This window comes from Motacilla alba, chromosome 19 (assembly GCF_015832195.1).
Source record: "Motacilla alba alba isolate MOTALB_02 chromosome 19, Motacilla_alba_V1.0_pri, whole genome shotgun sequence".
Classification (NCBI taxonomy): Eukaryota; Metazoa; Chordata; class Aves; order Passeriformes; family Motacillidae; genus Motacilla; species Motacilla alba.
Genome location: NC_052034.1, coordinates 3,265,731 through 3,285,460, shown reverse-complemented (window position 1 = coordinate 3,285,460; position 19,730 = coordinate 3,265,731). Strand labels below are relative to the sequence as shown.

Sequence of the window (19,730 nt, the reverse complement as noted above, 5' to 3'; positions counted from 1 at the left end):
CTGCCACACCAGCACTGCTGGGAGACTCTGGACAAACCAGCTGTGGGATTTCCGTGCTGTTCCAGTGGCTGCCCTGCCCAGGACAATGCCACCCTGCTGAGCACGGCAGGTGGGCAGGAGCTGAGGAAGGGAGGAGAACCCCAGGCCCTGCCCGGGCTGCTCTTTGACACTCTGCTCCTTTTGCAGCCCGATTTACATCCCCCAGCTCTGTTCCTGCTGTGTTCCCAGGGGTCACGTTGGGGAATGTCACAAACTGCAGGCCCTGCAAATGTCCCCAATCTGGGCAGGAGATGCAGCAGTTTAATGAGCCCTGCTGCCATTACAGCAAAATGACTCAAGGACTGCCTTAAAAAAGCCTCTTATTTATAGCATCATAGATTACCTTAATGTCTTTTAACTGGGAGGTGCTTTGACATACTGCACAAACATTACAAGATGGTCCTGAAATAATGGGAATTTAAACAGATTCTAACAAGGAAAACATAAATATTGGATGGAAAGAGAAGAAGCATTGGTTGAAATCTTCGGCAAAGGAGTACTCTTAGGAAAAGTCTGCACTTCTGAGCTGGAGTTTTACAGCACATCTTGCACATGGGAGTCAGTGCAAGGGTGTACTCTGGCACAACTTTTGCATTGCAGTCTTTATTTTATGGCATTAGTTTTGGTTTGTGCTTTAATCTGTAGTGGAGAGATGGGAAATTTGGTTTGTACCAATCTCTTCGTGTGTCAGTGCAGGCTTCCTTGTGCCAGATAAACACAGTCTAGAAGAACTACAGCTACACATCCCTGTTTGAACAAGAAAAATATTTGAAGTGGTGAATAAAGGAGATATGTGAGGCATGCTGATTTAAACCCGGCCAGGCCCTTGTGTTCCTACAGGGGATAATTATAGGTGAAATCTTCAACGGAACTGTATTAATCAGAGGAGGATCATCTGCCAGTGCCCTTCCCGTCAAAACTCAAACAGCAGCAAGGAAATGAAGCAGTAATGACAGGGCTTCCATTTAGCCACTAAATATCTTTTCTTAGGTATCCATATTTTAATGAGATTTGCGTGCTTTTTAAAGTAGGAGACGTTTTGATGATCTTAGATACAGTCTTTAATTAAACATTCTGTAATTAACCTTGGTTTATCTATGTCAAATGCCAAGGAATTTGAGCAAGCCAGGTTAAGCCCTGCTTTAAGACATTCAGGGAAGACAGTGTCTAACACAAGGTTTCTAAAGCAGGACAGAAGGATGTCCCTGCACCAGAGATCCCTGCTCTGTGGAGCAGAGCAAGGAGAGCCCAGGCTGATGGTGCTGTGTCAAGGAGGGCTGGATGTGCTCCCAGCCCAGCAACCCACGAGCCTCTTCCCCTGGCTTGGTTGGAAATTCTTGCCTCTCTTGACTCATTCAATTTTCCCCCAACCTTTGATGAGATTCCCATATGGGATGTGGCATCTGTGAGCCACAGATTACTTTAATCTGAAAAGAATGGTTTGGAAAATATACAGCTGACATAAATATAGGGAGTTTTGAATGTCTTCATTCTCACATGCCAATGTATAACATTGCATCCCAGAAAAATACATTTAAAATAATAATTGTAATGAATTTGTAGAGGGTCTGGCTCCTGTCTCACAGACAGATCTATGCCATACTCTCCTCCCTTGCTACATCTGTGAAACAACCATTATTTTTCCATGGTGTAAATGATCTCATTTCTGTTGCTTTCCCTTCAACACAATGCCACGTTCATTCCTCCTTAGAAAATTTCAGGAAGAGAAGCAATTTGTAAGAATGACAGGAAAATGGCTTCTCATCTGTGTACACCACAGCAATCTGACACACAGAAAGAGGCTCTGGTGACTTACACAAATCCTAATTCCCACTGAGTTTCAAGCAGTCCAGATTTAAAAAAGAGAAAAAAAAATCCAAACTGACATCGACCAATTTGATCATAAAGATTCTAATTCAGCACAGGTTAATTGAGAAGTCAGATTTACTGCTATCACTTCTGGAGAGGAGGGAGATAAGCGAACACAATGACTCTTTATCAACAATATGGGGACTTCATTTAAAGAGAGAGCATTAGGTTACAGGCTGGAAGATTAGTAGCAATCAGCCTGCTCTCAGAAAAGAAAATGCACTGGCTGATAAAGATAGAAGGCAGGAAGCTGGGTGCATAGAAATGAGGTTTGATGCCAAATATTACTGGTCAGATCTGAGCTATCTGTCAAGTTGGCACTGATCATTGCTGATGCACAATTATTATTACTCACCTGTGATCAGGTCATTTGCCACTACCGAGCCAATGGCTCCTCCCACCCATTTCATTTGTTAATGGCATTTTAATGAAAAAAACCTCCATCTAATACCTCTTTGAGATGACTAACCATTGTGTAATAGTACATAATGGTATATGAAATACATTTTCTTTTTCCCAATCACCCATAAAAGATATCAGCTGTTATTCTGTTCCCTAGCCACAACCCCATAAATCTGAGTGCAGTTCTGCCTTTAGAGGTGGCAGGCTTATTTTTCCTTTTTCTTTGTGTGCCATGTGTTTTCCATACCAAAAAGTGCCTGTTTTGTTGCAAGTGACAGAAGGAGAATTTAAAGGGATGCTGGAGGATCATAAAGACTCCCCTCTATCCAATCCCAAGCATGCATTCACCTTACTGTTCTGCTGACTAAAGAATTAGAAACTATTAATATTGTCTCTGCTGGCAGGTCAGAAAAATACTTATTCTGTAGTCGAGCAGATTAATCCAAAGGGGAAAATAACCCTGCAAAGCCCTGCAAAAGCTGCTGTCTAACCAATCCACTTTCCACAGCCAGATGTTTCCAATCTGTTTCAGTGTTAATCTCATGATAGGTCTTTTTATGCCCACTGAAATGATTTCAGCGTGTATTGAACTATTAGAGAATTCATAGAATTAGGGCAGCTCTGATTTATGGAGAAGCTTTTTGGATGAAGCCCTGTCGGTGTGTTTGTGAGCCATGTTCATTATTGAGGCATGCTGGGACCTCTCCCCATGAGGTTTTCTGATGGGCTCTGGATACTGCCCAGCTTTGGCTCCTCTTTATAAAGACACTGCTGGTGAAATCAGAGGCAGGATAACAGTGGGTAGGTGGGCAGAGGTTGGGGTCAGAGGTGCATTTTTTTAGAGCCTGTGATGAGTATGGGAAGCAGATTTGCAAATGAAGGCACTGCAAGCCAGGCTGATACCTACTCCAGCAAAACCAGGGTAACCATGAAAGGTGGTTATAGTTACCCATTTGTCCTGAAAACTGGAGGGATTATTTTCCTTCTCACACACACCTCCTTAGATCTTTTCTTGGCATGACTTTGGTCTCCTCTGATAAGGAGCTGGTTTGAAATATGACAGCCAGACTGTGAGTTTTCAGCCAAGACCCCTTCCATGACAGGTGCTGATGGGCTCTGCTGTGGAGAATAATGGCTCGTGAGAGGAAGGTCACAGGAAGGGTCAGGAGGCAGCTCAGAAAGCCTTGCATTTAATGTCAAGGATCTTAAAGGGTCTGGGAGGGCTGCAAAAACTTTCCTCTGGGGCTGCTCACTGACAGATCAGTGTCTTGGTTATAAACTGATTTTGATAAATCATGTTGATCTACTGTTTGCATGTGGCTTTAAGAGAGCCGGTGGTGAGCCGTGCATTCCTGTGGCATCCTGGAGCAAATCCACAGGGAAAAAAGTGGATTATGCCTTGCTGTGTGTCCTGCTGGCACACAGGACAAGGGAGCAGGACCATCTGGGAGCATCACCTCCACACCAGGAGCTGCCCATCCTTAAAGTGCCACTCTCTCTTCCCATTTTGTGAATCTCCACAGACATCCCAGCTCCCCACGGGCCATTTAACCCCTGAATCCTTCAGCAAAGCTCTCTGCCTAACAAGCAGGCAGCAGATTTTGCCTGTGGGAACTGGCTGGCAGAGAATACGTGCAGTATTCTGCATCTGTGCTTCCCCACACAGGGTGAGGAGTTTATCGTGGGGCTTAAGGATGATTCCTTTCTAAGTGTGGTATGAGATGAGGAAGAGGAATCAGTTTGAAATTAAAATGAGGATTTTTCAACTCGTCCTTAATATTTATAAGGCTCCTTTTGCCTTACAGACAAAATCCTCAAGGAGAAGATGGAAAGCTGTTCATCCTTATTTTTTGTGCCTTTAGTTCAGCTTCTCATTGTTTCTATTATTCTAAGCAAAATAACAGTTCTGGAAATGCAGTCATTTACAAAGTCCAGTCTACTGAGCCTTAAACAGCAGAGACATGTCCTGCTATGTTTGTTCCTTTGTTGTTGCTATGGCATTACCACACATTTTTCCATGTAGGGAAGGAAATCCCATGGAGACCAGATAATAAAGGCTTGAATTTCCAGGGCACAGTGTCCGTCTTGCCTCTTGACCTGTTTGACACCCTCTTTCACCAAACCTGCGCTCACTGAATCCAAATAAACAGCCAGCCATCAAAGGAAATACTTAAAAAGGATTGTTCATGGTTAGCCTTGATGAAATATACATTGGAAAACCTGCATTTTAATCACGATTGGAGTTCTGCATTTCAAAAATGGTTTTGTTTAACTACATCAGACTTGTCATTCAGGGAAGTTTCCTTCCGTAGGATGCCTGCATTTAAAATTCAAGTTAACCAAACCCAAACAAATTTCCCAGGAGGCTGCAACAAACCAGACAAGCATCTCACACACTCAGTTCTGACCTCTGTGCTGTACCAGGTGTATCCCTGCTCTCTGCAAGATTCCAAGATGCTGTATGTTTATACAACATCCCCAGTTCTCAACAGGGTGTCGTGAGGATTCATCAAAATCACTGCACGTCACTTGTTGGAACAAGCTTTGGCTGGAACTCCCCGCTTGGCTCAACATCAGTTTGCAAAGATTAATCCTGTGTCCCAGTCAGCCTGTCCTGCCTGAATCCCCCAATCATCCTGGGCTGCACAGAATTGTTGTGCCTTGTTTTATCTTAGAAAGTAACTATTTCATGGTGTTACCTGAAATTATCCTTTGCATGTAAGTTAGAATTGATGACTGAATACGAGTTTGTTAAATGCTCCAGGACATTTATCCTACACGAATTTTTCAGTACCATCATCTTCAGCTTACTTTAATGAAGATCTAGCTATAATTTGAGCAAAGTGTCACCTGTTGATGAGTTATTAGGGAAGAATGTGCACTTCAGAAGCGACTAAAGAGCAAGTATCTCAGACAGAACTGTTTGATGCAAAATGATGAGGTTATTTTGGGCCAAACTTCTTGGGCATCATTTGCTGTGTCCCCCATTGCTGTCATTTTTGTGTGACACAGTTCAAAGGCAAGGCACAGGCAGATTGAAAGGGCCTTGTATCCTCTCATCTCTTGAAGCCACGCATCCCTGTTGCACATGGATATTGCAGCCAGAGCACACAGCCAGCCAGCACAGGATAATCTGCCACAGGCAACAGGCAGCTTGTGGCCTTCCAAATTCTTCAGCCAGCGCAGGAAAACAAACAGCAGCCTTACAGACTTAATGGATTTTTAATGCATTTGATGGATTCTGCATCAGCAGTTTCTAATGGAACATCTAAAGAGGGAAAGTTCCCTTCCTATGGAGATTCTGAGGAGAAAATGAACTGACAGTGCCAAGGCTCCTCTTTGCTGTGCATCACTGGGTGCTGTGCAGAAGAACTCAGGGGCCAAACCCAGAGCCTTCATCTCTTCTGAAACATCCCTGTGTTCTCCAGGGTCAGAACTGAGCTGTGTCTGAGCTGCAGGCTGTTCATGTACCACAGCAATTAGCAGAGGCAGAGGAAAAGGCAGCAGAAAACTGTCACCTCCTTAGTCAGGAGCATTGAACTCAACTCCCCAGAGCTGGTGAAGAGGAGGCACAGAACCTGGGGCTGGAAATCTGCTCCCATGGCCAGAGGGAAGCTGTGGCTTTAGACAGAGAGTTGTTCTGCAGTTATCAGGAAGAAGACAAAGCCTTAAATTCCTTTATTGAATCCATATAGGCAGCAGTGTGACACATTCCTCCTAGTCACATATCCTTGACCTTCTTACTTTTGCATAATCTTTGAACTTCAGCTATTGATAAATAAATTGGTTTACAAAGCAGAGGGTAAATCACTATTCAGGGCTGAGCTGCTATTGTGCCACTCATTTGTAAGGCAGCTTTCAAGCTTTTTTTTAAAATCAGTTTGGCTTGACATTTTGTTTTCCTACTATTATTTATGAGCTCTATCTTATGAATGGATTATGTAAAATACTTTAATTCCAGTTGTTGCAATTTCTCAGATGTCATCATACAAAAGCTTGCTTTGAGTAGAACACTCAGGTCCAGATTTTGTTCTCAGCTGTGCTGATAACAAATTAGACCATCATCCACAGGGATCAGAAGGGTTTTCCTCAGATTTACAACTGTTATCAGCTTTTAGGAAAAACATTTGAGCAATGCTCTGCTCAGAGTAAGCAAAGGCACATTGCTACCTTTCAGCTATGTTCTGCAGACAAGGCCAACCCACTTAGCTCTGTCCTCAGCTCAGAAACTGAACGTGGTGATTCTTCCTGCAGGGAATTATGAGCTGTGTTCAGCTGTGACTTGACTGCTTTTGTTGTAATGGCAGAAATGGGGATGGGTGGATTTTAGAACAGTTGCTTTCTAAGATTTTTGGATGCACTCAGTCACTTCAAAGCAGCTAAAACCTCAGTAGCTATTTAAAGCAAAGCACTTCAGTCCCCTTTTGATGGCAAGTGTTAGCTCTTCTCTGAGACAGCAGGCTACTGCTGTAGTGAACCGACAGCTCTTAAGCCTTTGCAGATGACAAAAATTGTGCCAATTATTACTCTCCATTTCACAGGTTTCTCTGATCTCTCAGCATCTGACTTGGCACCTGAGTGTGCAGCAGAGCCCATGTGAAAGCAAGAGAAAAACCACTCATTTTGTTGCTAAGGAGCATTTGGGATGTACTATTGCTATTTATTTCCCTATACAAAATGCTGCTTCATTTCCTGAGATGAAACATGTGATGTGGCCTGCAGCAGGGGCAGGTGAGGTCAAGGATCATGCAAGGCAGAGAGAAAGAAGAGTAACTACAAATTTCTGCTTTGTGTGGCTTGCTCAGGTTGTTGCTCTGTGGCTGCCTGGACTCGGGGCACTCATCAAGGGCTCAGCTCCTGCACTCACCCAGTGTTTTATTGGAGCCCAGCCTGGCATCAGAGCAGGAGCTGTGAAGCCTCACAAGGAGCCAAACAGGTGACATTTGTCATCCCAGCACACAGAACTGGAAATGGCTCATTTCTGTGACATCCTTGTGACAGCACAGAGCCATGAAGATGACAGATGTCGCCCAAACCATTACAGGGCAGTTTTTCAATGGCTGCAAACACAGAGCAAGGCAATAGACACCCAGTTCTGAGCGTGTAAATGAAGCGATTCCAACCAGAGGCACGGGGACTGCACCTTTCAATCAGCTCCCTTGGCAGCCCTTTCCAGATGTGCCTGGCTTTGCATCCAGGCAGGGAGAGCAGGCAGGACCTGATGGCCCAGGCTGGTGCCTGAGGCCTCGCCCTCGTGGCCAACGAGTTCTGCTGGTGCTCTGCTGCCCCCAGCACAGCTCTTCCCTCTTTGGACTACAGAGGGCCCAAAGACCAGCCCGTTCTGGAGCAGGGAGTAATCCTGCACAGGCCTTTAAGAGTAATTCATCCTTATTTAGAAAGGCATGTTATTCTAATGTCATCCCATGCCAAGCATGATACAGTTTAAATGTTCCTCACTGGTTACAAATGTGACCTTCATTAACTCGTCTTTGTGCACGGAGTTCTACAGGAACAGCTCATTGCATTTTCAATTTAATTTAATTTGAATGATAATTTAAAAGTTGTTTGATGCAAATGCGACCATCTGCATCCTCGCAGCTGACACAGTTTTTAAAGATGGGTTTGTCAGCAGGGGTGGGGGGGAGCTTGATGGGGAAGAAGAGCCACGAGCTCCCAGGAGCAAACTGGGAGTGCCTGGGGGGGAAAGGAGAGGAGCCAAGTCAAGCAATTGCTGGTTATCAGAGTTGTAGGTGATTATTAAAGTCTGGAGTGGTGATCACAAGTCATCAGACCATGCCAGCTCATGGCACTGCTTGTCTGAGCCCAGTAAGTGCCCAGGTATGTGCTGACCAGACCTGCTGGGACACAAAACAGGGAAATTCAGCTGCCAGGAGGGGCTGAGCCAGGTTCAACCCTGCCCTCTGTGCAGAGACCTGTGCCTCTTGTCATGGCTTTAATTACAGCCAGGGACAAGGCTGTCCTCAAACTGAGAGCTCACAGTGACTGTGATGGAGGGGAAGCACGTAGAAGCTTTTGTTTTGCTGTGACTAAATCTAAGCTGCAGGTTCCTGAGGACAAGTGCCAGCCTGTTCCTCCCCCCTGCAGCACTGGATGCTTGAGGGCAGTAAATAATAATAATAACAACAGTGTTAATGGCTGTTTGTTCACACTTGCTACTTGGCTGCCAAACTTTGGACTTTTCTAGAACTTGGTCTGGGCTGACTGCTGATTTCATCCTAAAGTAATATGATAAAATGGGCTGTGTCCATTCCAGGGTTTTGAAAAAGAGCCAGAGGAAACATTTTGCCCCTAATGCTTCCCTGCTGGCAGCCTTGGTCAGGTTGGATGGAAAGGAGCTCCTTGCTGAGTCCTCACTGTGCAGCAGCAGTGCTCCTACCCCAGGGAGCCCTGCTGGGAGACTGGGCAGCCCAGGTGGCTCCAACAACCCCACCTGAGCTCTGCTGCAAAGGGCAGGGAGCTGCACCCTGGAAATCTTCTGTATTTCAAAGAATGCTTGCTTTGGTACCTGTGTGCTCTGCCCTGGTGTGGTGGAAATGTGGCTGAAAGCTTCGAGCTGAATTTGGAAGCATCAACTCCCTTGCCTGTGTGGGTGTGAATGAGGGACATGAGAAAAATGACTCTTCCTAGTCAGGAGTGGGGATTGGGCTGGCACTGTCTGTGGCTTGGGAGACCTGGTTTGAATTCTTCATATGACCCTGTGCTCCTGAGAGCTGAATTCTCTCCTGATTTCTAGAGGAACTCAAACTGCTCCTGGACAAGCAGCCCAAGCCAATCCCTGGCACTCCCAAAGCAGATCCCTTATTAAGATGAGTGTGCAGTTTATTGTCTCACACCTAGGAGCTGCATGAAATACTGTTAGAAAAACAGCATTTTCTGTTGCAGAGACTTAAATACTGCTGCATTAATCTGACACTTCTCACCCTTCATTTAAAACCATATTTTCTGCTATTTCTCTTGAACTCCCTAAACTGGGACATGAGAGATCACAACACCTTTGACAGCAATTGCCTGAAACTCCCCACAGGGCTCAGATGTCTTATTTTGTGGTGTTTCAGGTGCCCCTGAGAGCTGTGTTAGCAGTCTCTCAGGAATACCAAAGCTTGGGGACACCTGTGTGCCTGCATCTTAGAGAACAGGACGCACAAATTACTCTGTTAAAACTTGAAATTTACCTTACAAGCAGCCTGGTTTTCTGTCTGACAGTGGAAAACTAAATTTAGCAGCCTGATTTTTAATGGATGGCTTTCTCTGCAAGTAATATTTTACCTGTATTTATGGCCATTAAAATATCATTTAAGTCAGTTTTTGGGTACAAGCATGGGAGTTGCCTGGTTTTCTTATGAGAGATCAGACTGAGTGGGTAAGATGAACAGAGAAGCTGAGAAGGTGGTTGGGAACAGGAGCTTTATATTACCTCTGTAAGGCTGATTTCTGCTCCTTCTGCTCTGTGTCAGTGCTGCTTCTCTCCAAGCCCATTAGAGAAACACTTAACAGAAAAAGGCAACCCCTTGAGAGAGCCTTCCACCTCCTGGAGAGATTTGGAGGAGAGCTTGCATCTCTACCCATTAGAGAAAAAGTACTTTGAGCTTTTAAGTTCAAATGATGGATCCAAACAACATATGTTAGGAGTGAACACAGTCTTGCTGGGAGAGGACTTGCCAAATCTAAGGCTGCTCTAGCAATAAATAATAATCCTAATTAGGCTCCTTCCCTCAGGAGCACCCAATTTTGTGATATTGATACAACATGGCATTGGAGCCTCTCATCTTAACAGCTATTCAGAACACCACTGAAGTGTTAAAAAACCCCACCACACACAGAAAAACACTTTCCTTGAAAACAGACACTTAGAGAAAGTCACATTACTTGAGACTGTATTTTCCTATCACTGTGTATCAGCCACTCCTGAAAATTAAGGGGAAAATGAAACAGGAGCTGGTCTCACTGCTGCATTGCTATGCAAGACAGGGAAAGCAGCTATTTTACAGGAATACTGATTGCAGTGGGAGAAAACCATGGACACTTTCATTTTCTCACAAGACTCAGTTTCCTGGTATCAAACATCTCTGCAATAGAAACCTTATAGTTTGGCTTTCAAGAGGCAAAATCTCTTTAGAAGAGATCTCTGGTGTGTTAGAAGGACTGCAGATTTCATCTGTCACTGAAAATCCTTCTCTGCTTCCTCTACAAACATACAAACATCAAATGGTGGAGCCCTTCCAAGGCTGTCAGCTCAAATATCCTTTTCTGGCCTGGAAGGTACTTAGAAAGGGAAGTTTCAGAAACAGAGATGACAAAACTCCAGTCCCAACTTCTCCATGCTTGTTACAGAAACTCCCACTACATGCATTGCCCCTTGCTGCTGGTTCAGCTCCAAGGCTGGGAACTCATCTCTTTTTTCCCTCTGGATGTCTGAGCTTTGGCTCTGTGCTCCAGATAAACCTTGAAAGAAGTGAGAGGAAATGAGTGGTGCTTTTCCAGCAGCAGTTCTGCCAAGGCCAGTCAGGAAGCAGAGGCTGACATGCCACGAACAGCCAGCAGTGCTGCAGCAAGGGGGCCTGTTAGTGCCTTTGTTGTAGCAGGATTTCAGCACTGCTGGGGCAGGAACACCCCAACAGCTTGGTAACTGAGCCTTCACCCCCTCGTGTCCTCATAAATGAAACATAAAGCAGCTCCTGCAGACAGCAGTGTTCTAATAAATCATGTAAATAGGCTGGGAGATTCACTACCCTTTATTCCACTGGAGTCCTGTAACTCAGCTGTTAATTGGATCTGGGATAAAAGCTGTTTTACTGCGTGTTCCCTAAGCAGGATTGTGTAAAGTTCTTTCCAGATTCACAACCTATAGCACTGCCTGCTTTGTTTTGCTCCTGCCCAGCACAAGGAGGAGAGCAGTAAAGCAGCACAGCCAAACTCAAGAGAATTTTCCTTGTGGCTCTCCCAGGCTGTTCCTGTTTGCCCTGGGAGTGTCCCAGAGAAGGTTTATCCTGGTTTTTGCAACCCCACAGCTGCTGACACAGGGCTGCTTCTGCCTCCAGTCCCAAAGCAGTGGTTCCCAAAGGGCCTGGCAAAGTGAAACCCCTTTGGAGCAATTATCCAAGGCTGTTCTAACCAACAAATATTTTATCCTAATGGTTTTTCAGAAAGATCTTGGAAAATTCTGGTGGTTTAATTGACATAATGCACTTTTTCAGCAGGCAATTTCATCAATGAAACAGTTGTGGGATGTACAACAAAAAAGGCATTTGAAGGGGTTTTTTTCCCTTGGGAAGGTGAACCCCAAATCCGTTTGCTCCTTGGCTTCCACTAATTGCATCACAGAAGAAATCTGAGGCTTTTTAAGGGCAGCTGGTTAAAGAAATGACTAAAACATCTACCTATGGAACTGAGGAAATATCTTTTTTTTTCCCAGTGTTTTCTCTCAAAACACAAATCCTAAAAAATTTAGGAAGAACGTTTGCTGTGAGGTCTCTTATTTAGAGATTGTCACCTCCCTGGTCCTGTCCTGTACTGTGTGTGTGGCATCAGCTGAGGATGTGGCCCCTGTTCCCTGCCAGCACCTGCTCTGTGCACAGAAAGCACCCAGGGCACTGACTGGGCTCATTGTTTACACACCTAACCTGAACCAGTATCTAGGAGCAACAGCAACATAATTAGCTTTGGCAATTAACACTGCTTAACTGAAGCTGCTGTAGGACCAAAGGCACTTTTTTAGTCTGCAGAAGCAGCAATTAGCATTTCATTAAGGTAACAAGCCTGGCTAAGACTCCTGAGCCTGCTGGGGTCTGCTGATCTAATTTTGGGATCCATCGATAAGCCCCAGGGACATTAAAGTGAGATGCATCAAGGCTTTCACCACCACAAGGTTGGAAAAGCTGACTGGGAAGGGGTGGGAAGGTTTTGTCCCCTCTGGGTTAGTTAACAGGGTAGCTGTGAGGTGTCACTGGGCAGCACCAGCTCTGAAAAGCACACAGTGTAGCTCAAAAACTGAAACTGGGGCCTCATGGGAGCCCAGGAAGCACAGCTGGTTCAGGGAGGCTCTTCCATCTCCAGCTTTCAGGTTTTACCTCTAATTTCCTGTCTTATCTGTATCTCCAAGCAAACATCCTTTTTGTTCATTTTCTGAGGGAGGATCTATTTCTGCACCAGTTTCACATTCAGTTCTTTGGCTGGTTTGGTTTGAAGCATTACACATGTGTTGGGAGAGACACATCTTTATTTTTGGGGCTTGTGGGGTTTTTTAAGTCTTGCCTGCAGCTGTGGCTTGGTGGTTTGTTCAGCTTAAATCTGAGGTGAGGGAAAGGGGCTGGCTGCACACACACTGCCATGCTCTGGGTCAGAGTGAGCAGGGGCAGGCACTGCTGCTCCTGCCCTGGACACTGGGGATTGGGATGCTGGGCAAGCCCTCACAGCTTCAGAGCACCAGGTTTCAAAAGCCAGGAACTGTAATACAGTGCACATCCCTCCTCCCATCATTCATGCACATTAAACTCCAGCAAACAGTGTTTAGTGGTTTTTCCAGGAAATACCACCATAGAATCAGCAGAAAATACCTTTTTTTTTAACTGCTCTTTGGTATAACATGAGACTAAACCCATCCTGCTGTGATGCTTTCTGATGCTCAGGGTTGTTACCCAATGCAGCTCTTAGTGGAGTGTCTATTCCTTACAACCTGTGCTTTATGTAATCATTACATTCCAGTAATCAGGAAGTTTGCTAAAAAAGTAGGCACAGACCTGTACTTCTGTGAAAGAGACTGATATGATAAAGTCAGGAACTTTCTAAACTGCACTTTTATTGGAAAGTGTTTCTGTTGCAACAAGCAGGGCTTTGCTGTCTCTCTTCTGAATCAAAGCTGTTGGATTTTGGAGAAACCTTGCTATAGGATATGCACTTTGCATTTCCATAAGGGCTTTCAAAACAGCTTGTTTCTGGACATGCAAGGAAAGTAGGAATGCTTTCCTGTTTCCTGAAAACTTACCAAGGAGGACAAAGTGTGCTCCTCCATTCACTTTTTACTTTGATTCCATACAAAGTTTTATTTTGTGCCTGGATAGGTCAGGCTTGGGATTTTTGAGGGGGGAGAATAAGACAAAAGTCTCTGACCTGGCTTTCAGGGAGTTTCTGCCTCTGAGCTGCACAGAGGGGAAGGAGCCTGGCTATGGGACACCATTCACAAACTGGGGACAGGCTCCCTCCTTGTGATGTTGGTGTTCAAGGCCCTCTAAAACTCTGTGACCCCGTCGTGGTCAGCAGTGTTTGTCACAGCTCATTACACAGCAGGAATGTGGAAGCTCAGTGACCTTTCCCAGAGGGACAGGCAGAAAAGCAACAGCACAAAAGAGGGAAGAAAATGTTGTACACTTTAAAGATAAATAACTGAATGTTATTGTGATGGAAAACACTGGGCTGACAATGGACAGGGACAAAAATGTTCCTTTAAGGGTGGTGGTTCTGGGGTTTGGACTTCTATTTGTTCAACAGGGTGCAGCTTCCCTTGCTGCCCTGCTTGGCCGTCAGGGAATTTCAGCAGGCTGGGGAGTAACTCTCAGGTCCAAGTTAAAGTGGGATGTGGGGAATCGGAGCTCCTCGGTGATGCACTGGAAGTGGGGATGTCTTTCCTGGCCTCCTTCTGCCAGGCAAAGGAAGGAAGAGGCCCAGAGTGACATTTCAGTCTTTGTCCTCAAAGCTCTCCAGCTTCTGCAGCGGGGGACTGGAGCCCCTGGGACTGCTCCCAGCTCTGACTCCAGTGTTTCTCCTTCAAACAGGTCCAGGTTTCCAACCATCTTGTTCCCCTTTTCATTTTACTTCCAGTTTTTATTTAATCTGACTTCTCCAGTCTCCCGAGACAAACTGATTAATTCTTTTCCCCTTCGTAGTCCCCTGAGTCCCTTGTTCAATCTTTCCTGCCTCAGTGAGATCTTAATAAATGCTGCCTGTGGCTGGAAGTGGGATTGGGTCTTGGCACTGTAATTAATTCTTTACTTCCTCCATGGCTTCAATATGCTATTTACAGCTGTCAGCCCCTGCAGGAGCAGAGGTTTGCAGACTGCCTCCAACTTTTGCCTCTGATTAATGTGTTATATCCCCCTTGCTTTCTCCTTGCTCTTTTGCATCTCTTGCTTTGCCCTGTATCCAGTTTAGTGTTGACACGGGAAAACACTGATGGACTTGCAGGCAAAAATGCAGTCTTGGAGACAACAATTGCCAGGCTTTTCTGTTTGCTTGTGCTCTGTTATTTGAAAGCCTCTTAGTCCAGGCTGCCTGCTTGTGACAGGACACCCAGACCCTTGCAGCAGCATGACCATGCTCTGACTGTAATCTCCCTAATTGCTTTCTGTAGCCTCCAGTAGTAGCTTGGGGGATTGTAACTCCAGCACAGGGACTGTCAGTCTGGATGGAAGCAACTCGGAGGGACGTTGGGTGAGACACAGAAATGAGCTGGAGGACTGGAAGGTCTGAATGAGGGAAGGGTTTGTGGCTGTTGGCAGATCAGCACAGAGGAGCACAGTGAATGCTTGAAGCCTGCAAATACTACAGAATTATGTAGGCTGATACCACCAAATATAAATAGGAGTGGATTGAAATTAATCTGGGGATAATTGGGTGGAGTGGGGGAGCTGCTCCTTGCAGGGAAGGAAGCCCCCGTGCTGGCCCTGTGCTATCCTGAGGGAAGTGCCTCAGCCTGGGACCTGCCCAGGCTTTCAGCAGTGAACTGGAAAGCTGCATTCAATATGCCAGTGAGGAAGCAAATGCAAATTTCCTCCTTCTCTCTCTTTTGGGTGAGATTTATGCCACCTCCACATGCACAGCCTCCTGGCAGCAATAAATCACAGAGGGGGAGGGAATGCTGCAAGGAAAGGGATACCCTGCAGTTTCTGTGTGCAGGGCAGGGAGAAGGGATGTGTGGGGATCAGCAGCTGCTTCCAGGCATCCCAAACCTGCTGCAGCACAGCTCCCACTCCTTCCCAGCACTACACTGGAGACCACCCACCAGAGCCTGGGGATTTACTTTTTAATCATCCCCTCCTCCCTCCTTCCTGTGCCAAGACTGTGTGTGCCCAGTCTGGGATGAAGCCATCAACCTCATCTTGGCAGAGGGGTCTATTAGAGATGAGCCCTTCCCCTGATCCATGCCAGAGCTCTCTCCAGCATCTGATGGATCCCCCAGGCTCCCAGGCCTGGGCTGCATTGCAGACCTGAGCTAAGGGTGTATCCCCAGCCCCCTCACCCACTGGGACCCATGGAAAGTACACCTGGTGTCTGGATTCAGCCCGGGGAAAGCACAAGAGCCACAGAAGCAAATGCACCCTAGGAGTATCCCTCATTTGGGGGCTGGAGAAGCTCCAGCAGCCCCCTCTCCTCAGGCACTGTCAGTGGTGTTGGCAGCTGTGCTCAGCTCTGCTCTGCAGAAAAAGGCAGGGCAAGGCCAGGGACAGGCACTGCAGGGCAGTAGCTCAGTGCTCTGCTCCTTTTGCACCTCCTGAAGTGCCCAAGAACTGAGCTGAGAAACCTCCCTGCCTTCCCCCAGTAGCCTCAGCCACCTCCTGGCCTTACCTTGCAGCTCCTGGGCTCTGCTGGGCAGCTCTCAGCTCTGGAGGCACAGGAGCTGCTGCATCTCCTTCAGCTGGCCACCAGCAGCAAGGACAGCAAGGAACAAGGGGAACAAATCCCCTACAGTGCCCAGCACCCCTGCAGCTCAGCCAGGGGAATGAGCCCTGCTCCAGGGAGCCTGGCTCCAACCTCTGGGAGAGGCATTTGGCTGCTGCCTGGAAGCACCTGACCATGGTTTAATCTCCTTTCAGTGCAGAGCTCTGACAGCCCCCAGCAGAACTAGGACAGCTAAAAATACTCAGGAGCACAAAGGAAGTAGTAATTTGGGTAGGAGTGAACTGAACTGATTGATCTCAAATCAAAAGGTTCAAGAGGTGCAAAACGTGGTCTCATCATCTCATCAGGACAGGCATCAGAAAAGGAGCAAAGATGTGGCCCAGTCACAGAGCTCAAGAAAAGCAGCAAAACCAAAAGATTTTGCTCAAGTTCACAGCAACAGCAGCAGAGCCTGTACCAGCAGTGCAGGGAGGTGCCTGCTGATTCCCCACCATATGCTGACTTTACCTTTACTGTCAGTCTAAATTCTGCCAATTATTAAATTATCCAACTTGCAGCAGGAACACAGTTAGATGTGATCCAAATGGTGTCACTACAATTATGGTAATTATCTGAAAACAAGCCAATTACCTCCCTCCTCCTCGTGCCAGTTGGTACCAAGATAGCAGCTGTTCCAGGCAAATTTGTTATCACGTTACTGTACATTTGTTAAAGGTTGAGGTTATAGATTCTAGCCTTTTAAATATTAAAGATGCTATAAAGTCATGGAGTGTATAACATATTAGGATTTTTTTTTAAATGTCGGGAAGGGAGAAATTTCTTTTATATGCCAAGAGAACCAGTGGGAAAGTGATTTACTCCTGGTGGCTGAGTGGAAATGTGTGCTTTGTAATCAGCATACAGCCAAGCTATAAATTAACCTGTGTCAGCTTGTTACCTCTACCCATGCAAAATGAACTAAATGCAGAAGTTTTCTGAGGGTCTTTTACATTTTACACCTTTCTTCAGAATCGGCATTCAGGATGTTCCACACATCCAGAGGCATCTTGCAGGCTTGGCCCCTCTGCTGGATGCACTTTCAGCAGTTTGTTCAGTTTGTCAGGTGTTTTGGCCCATTCAGTTTTGTGAGAAGCAGCACCACTCCCTCATGGAGGGTAAAGGCAAAGCAGGGCCCAGCTCTGCCCCAGGCAAAGAGAGTTGGGTCAACGTTGGGCAGAGCCATGGGAAACACTTCACCCCTGTGAAGAGCCTTCTGAAAACTGGTGGTATCAAGGCATCTTCTATTTTTGAACCGTTCATATTAAGGACAGCCTTGCTTGAATTGCTGAAGGTGTCAGACACACAAAGGCCACCACTTGCAGCTCCTGCCAGGGTGCAAATGAAGCACCCTCAGAGCACAGGCCTCTTGTTTTGCACAGACCTTCCTTGTGGGAACCAGAGTCTTTCATCTCATGTCAGCCACCATAACCTCACTTGGACTGACCTTAATTTTTTTTCCATGTGATGTTTTGAAATCTTTGCCTTTGATGTGGGTAAAATACTCCTTTCAATAAATGTCAAGAGCAGATTAAAGAAAATTAAATGGCAGAAAGAAGAGATTCTGCCTTTGGCTGGAACAGCATTTTCATGACAACTGACTGAACAGGCTATGAAAAATGTGAATTTTCCTCCCTGTGCTCAAGGTACACGCCAGTGGGATCTGTTTATATCCATGAGCTTTACACACACTCCCATGCATCCGTAATTCCCTGCAGCTTGTGTGCAGCTACAGGGCCAAGGCACAGGGCAGAGCTCAGTCCCTGGGAGCAGGTTAGTGGCATTAGCCTGCTGCTTTGCTTGAAATAATTAGCCATGCTCACAGATGACCTTCTCAGCAAGCCCTAAAGGCTGACAGATTTGGGTTATATTGGAGCAGTGGAGGGAAGCACGTTGCAGAGAGCTCCTGCTGCAGAAATCCTGCTGCTCACTCCCCCACCAGCCCCAGGAGCTGGAGCAGGGCACTGCAGCACCCACACACCTGCAGGGAGGGGGTTTCTCCCTCCCACAGACAATGGATGCAGCCACTGGGCTCCATCACTTCCCTGGACATCCCTGGTACCTTCCACTGTTCCTAACTGATGCCATCTGCTTTGCTTTTCCTTTCCCAGAAAGTTCCTGTGGCTGTCAAAGTAACGTGCCAGGACTCCCTGAATTTGGAGTTGTATCCAGTCCCTGCTCCCTTGGCAGCACATGAAATACCACCTCACACAGGACAGCACGGGTTTCCTGTTCCCTCCTGATCACCACTTGATTCTTCCTTGGTGGCATTTAAGATTTACTTATTACCTTTATCCTTTTCTTCACATCATTTTCGTGTTCGTTACATGTTAAAACTGCCTAGTTCAGATTTCTCCCAGTTAAGCAGCAAAACATCAAGCCAACCAGGATTACATTGGATAATGTTAAAAAAAAATAATAATTCAAAATATAATCTAGGCAGCTGCCTGGCCAGTTGGAGTATTAGATGAGAGTGAGTGTGTAAACAGGTTTCTGCTTATCAGTCCTGCTGCTATCTGCTGCACACAAACTGCTCAGCCCCACAAAATCCAATTTCCAAGAGGTTAGAGGAGGGAACTGTTTGCAGAAACACAGCAATGGAAATCTCCAAAGCCACAGCCCTCATTACACTGACACTGAAGAAAGAAATGATGCTTGACGACTCCTGGCACCCAAAACTGACATTTACTTTTGTGGCTTTGATTGGAATCAGCCCAGCTTTGCCACGGGATTGTTTCCTCTTGTTTTTCCCTGCTTGTGTGGTGGGTGGGAGAAAGCAGCAGAGCAGGCACTGGGCTTGGGGGATCTGCAGTGCACCCTGGCCCTGCAGCACAGCCATCACCTTCTGTTTCCCCAGAAAAAGCTTGGAAACTCCACTTGGGAACCCACTGGCAGGAGACACAGGGACACAGCTGCTGCCTCCCGTGGGGTGCCTGTACCAGGCATGGAGGGAGAGGCCCAGGCTGTGTGTCCAAGGTACAGTTTGGAGCCTTTTCCCAAGGCCTGGATATGGACAGGGGCTGCAGCTCAGTCCTGGAGGAGCTGAGCTCTCCTCTGGCACTGGGGAGGGAGGAACACAGCACTGGGAATGCTGTGGGCTGGACACTGCAGGTGACTGCAGGAAGGATGCAGCAGCATCCAGTGGCAGCAGGGATGTGAGATGTGGAAAGAAAACGTCCCTGAGCCCCTGTGACAGGCAGGAGCTCTTTGTTTATTCCCAGATAGAGCGATCAGGAGCAGCCCGCCCACCTCCCCTCCCACACCTCCTGCAAAGGGCTGCTGCCCACAAGTTCACTGCTTCAGTAAAACTGCAAACTGTGAGCTGATTAGATATTCATGGATACTCTTTCTTGATTAGCTCACCATTAATATTTCAATGGCAAAACTGGATGCATAGTGCCTCTCTGCTCTCTTCCTTCCTGCTTAATTAATTTTGACCATCGCCAACAACAGCCTCCGACAGATAGCAGAAATTGAAGTGGGCTGTTCTGTGACTTTGCTGGCTGTAAACAGCTATTTGCAATTCCTCTTCATACATCACCCACCCGTGACAAAGAGATCACAGCAGCAGAAAATGAGTCTCCCTCATAAGGACTTCAGAGCTCCGAGAGAACATTTGCTTATTCAATAAAAATAATCAAATAGACAATGCAGTGAGCACAGCTCGGCAACAAGATTGGTGTCTCACCTAGTAATCAGCTGGCTGTTATGCCATTAAATAAAAAGAAAGGGAGACAATTGTTAATTTATCT

General features: G+C 46.3%; 1 protein-coding gene across 1 annotated transcript in view; it reads right to left on the bottom strand.

The window, feature by feature from the left end:
- Nucleotides 1-19,730, bottom strand: part of TMEM211 (transmembrane protein 211) — a 60,052-nt gene that overhangs the window by 17,782 nt on the left and 22,540 nt on the right. The gene's annotated exons all lie outside the window — the stretch shown is intronic.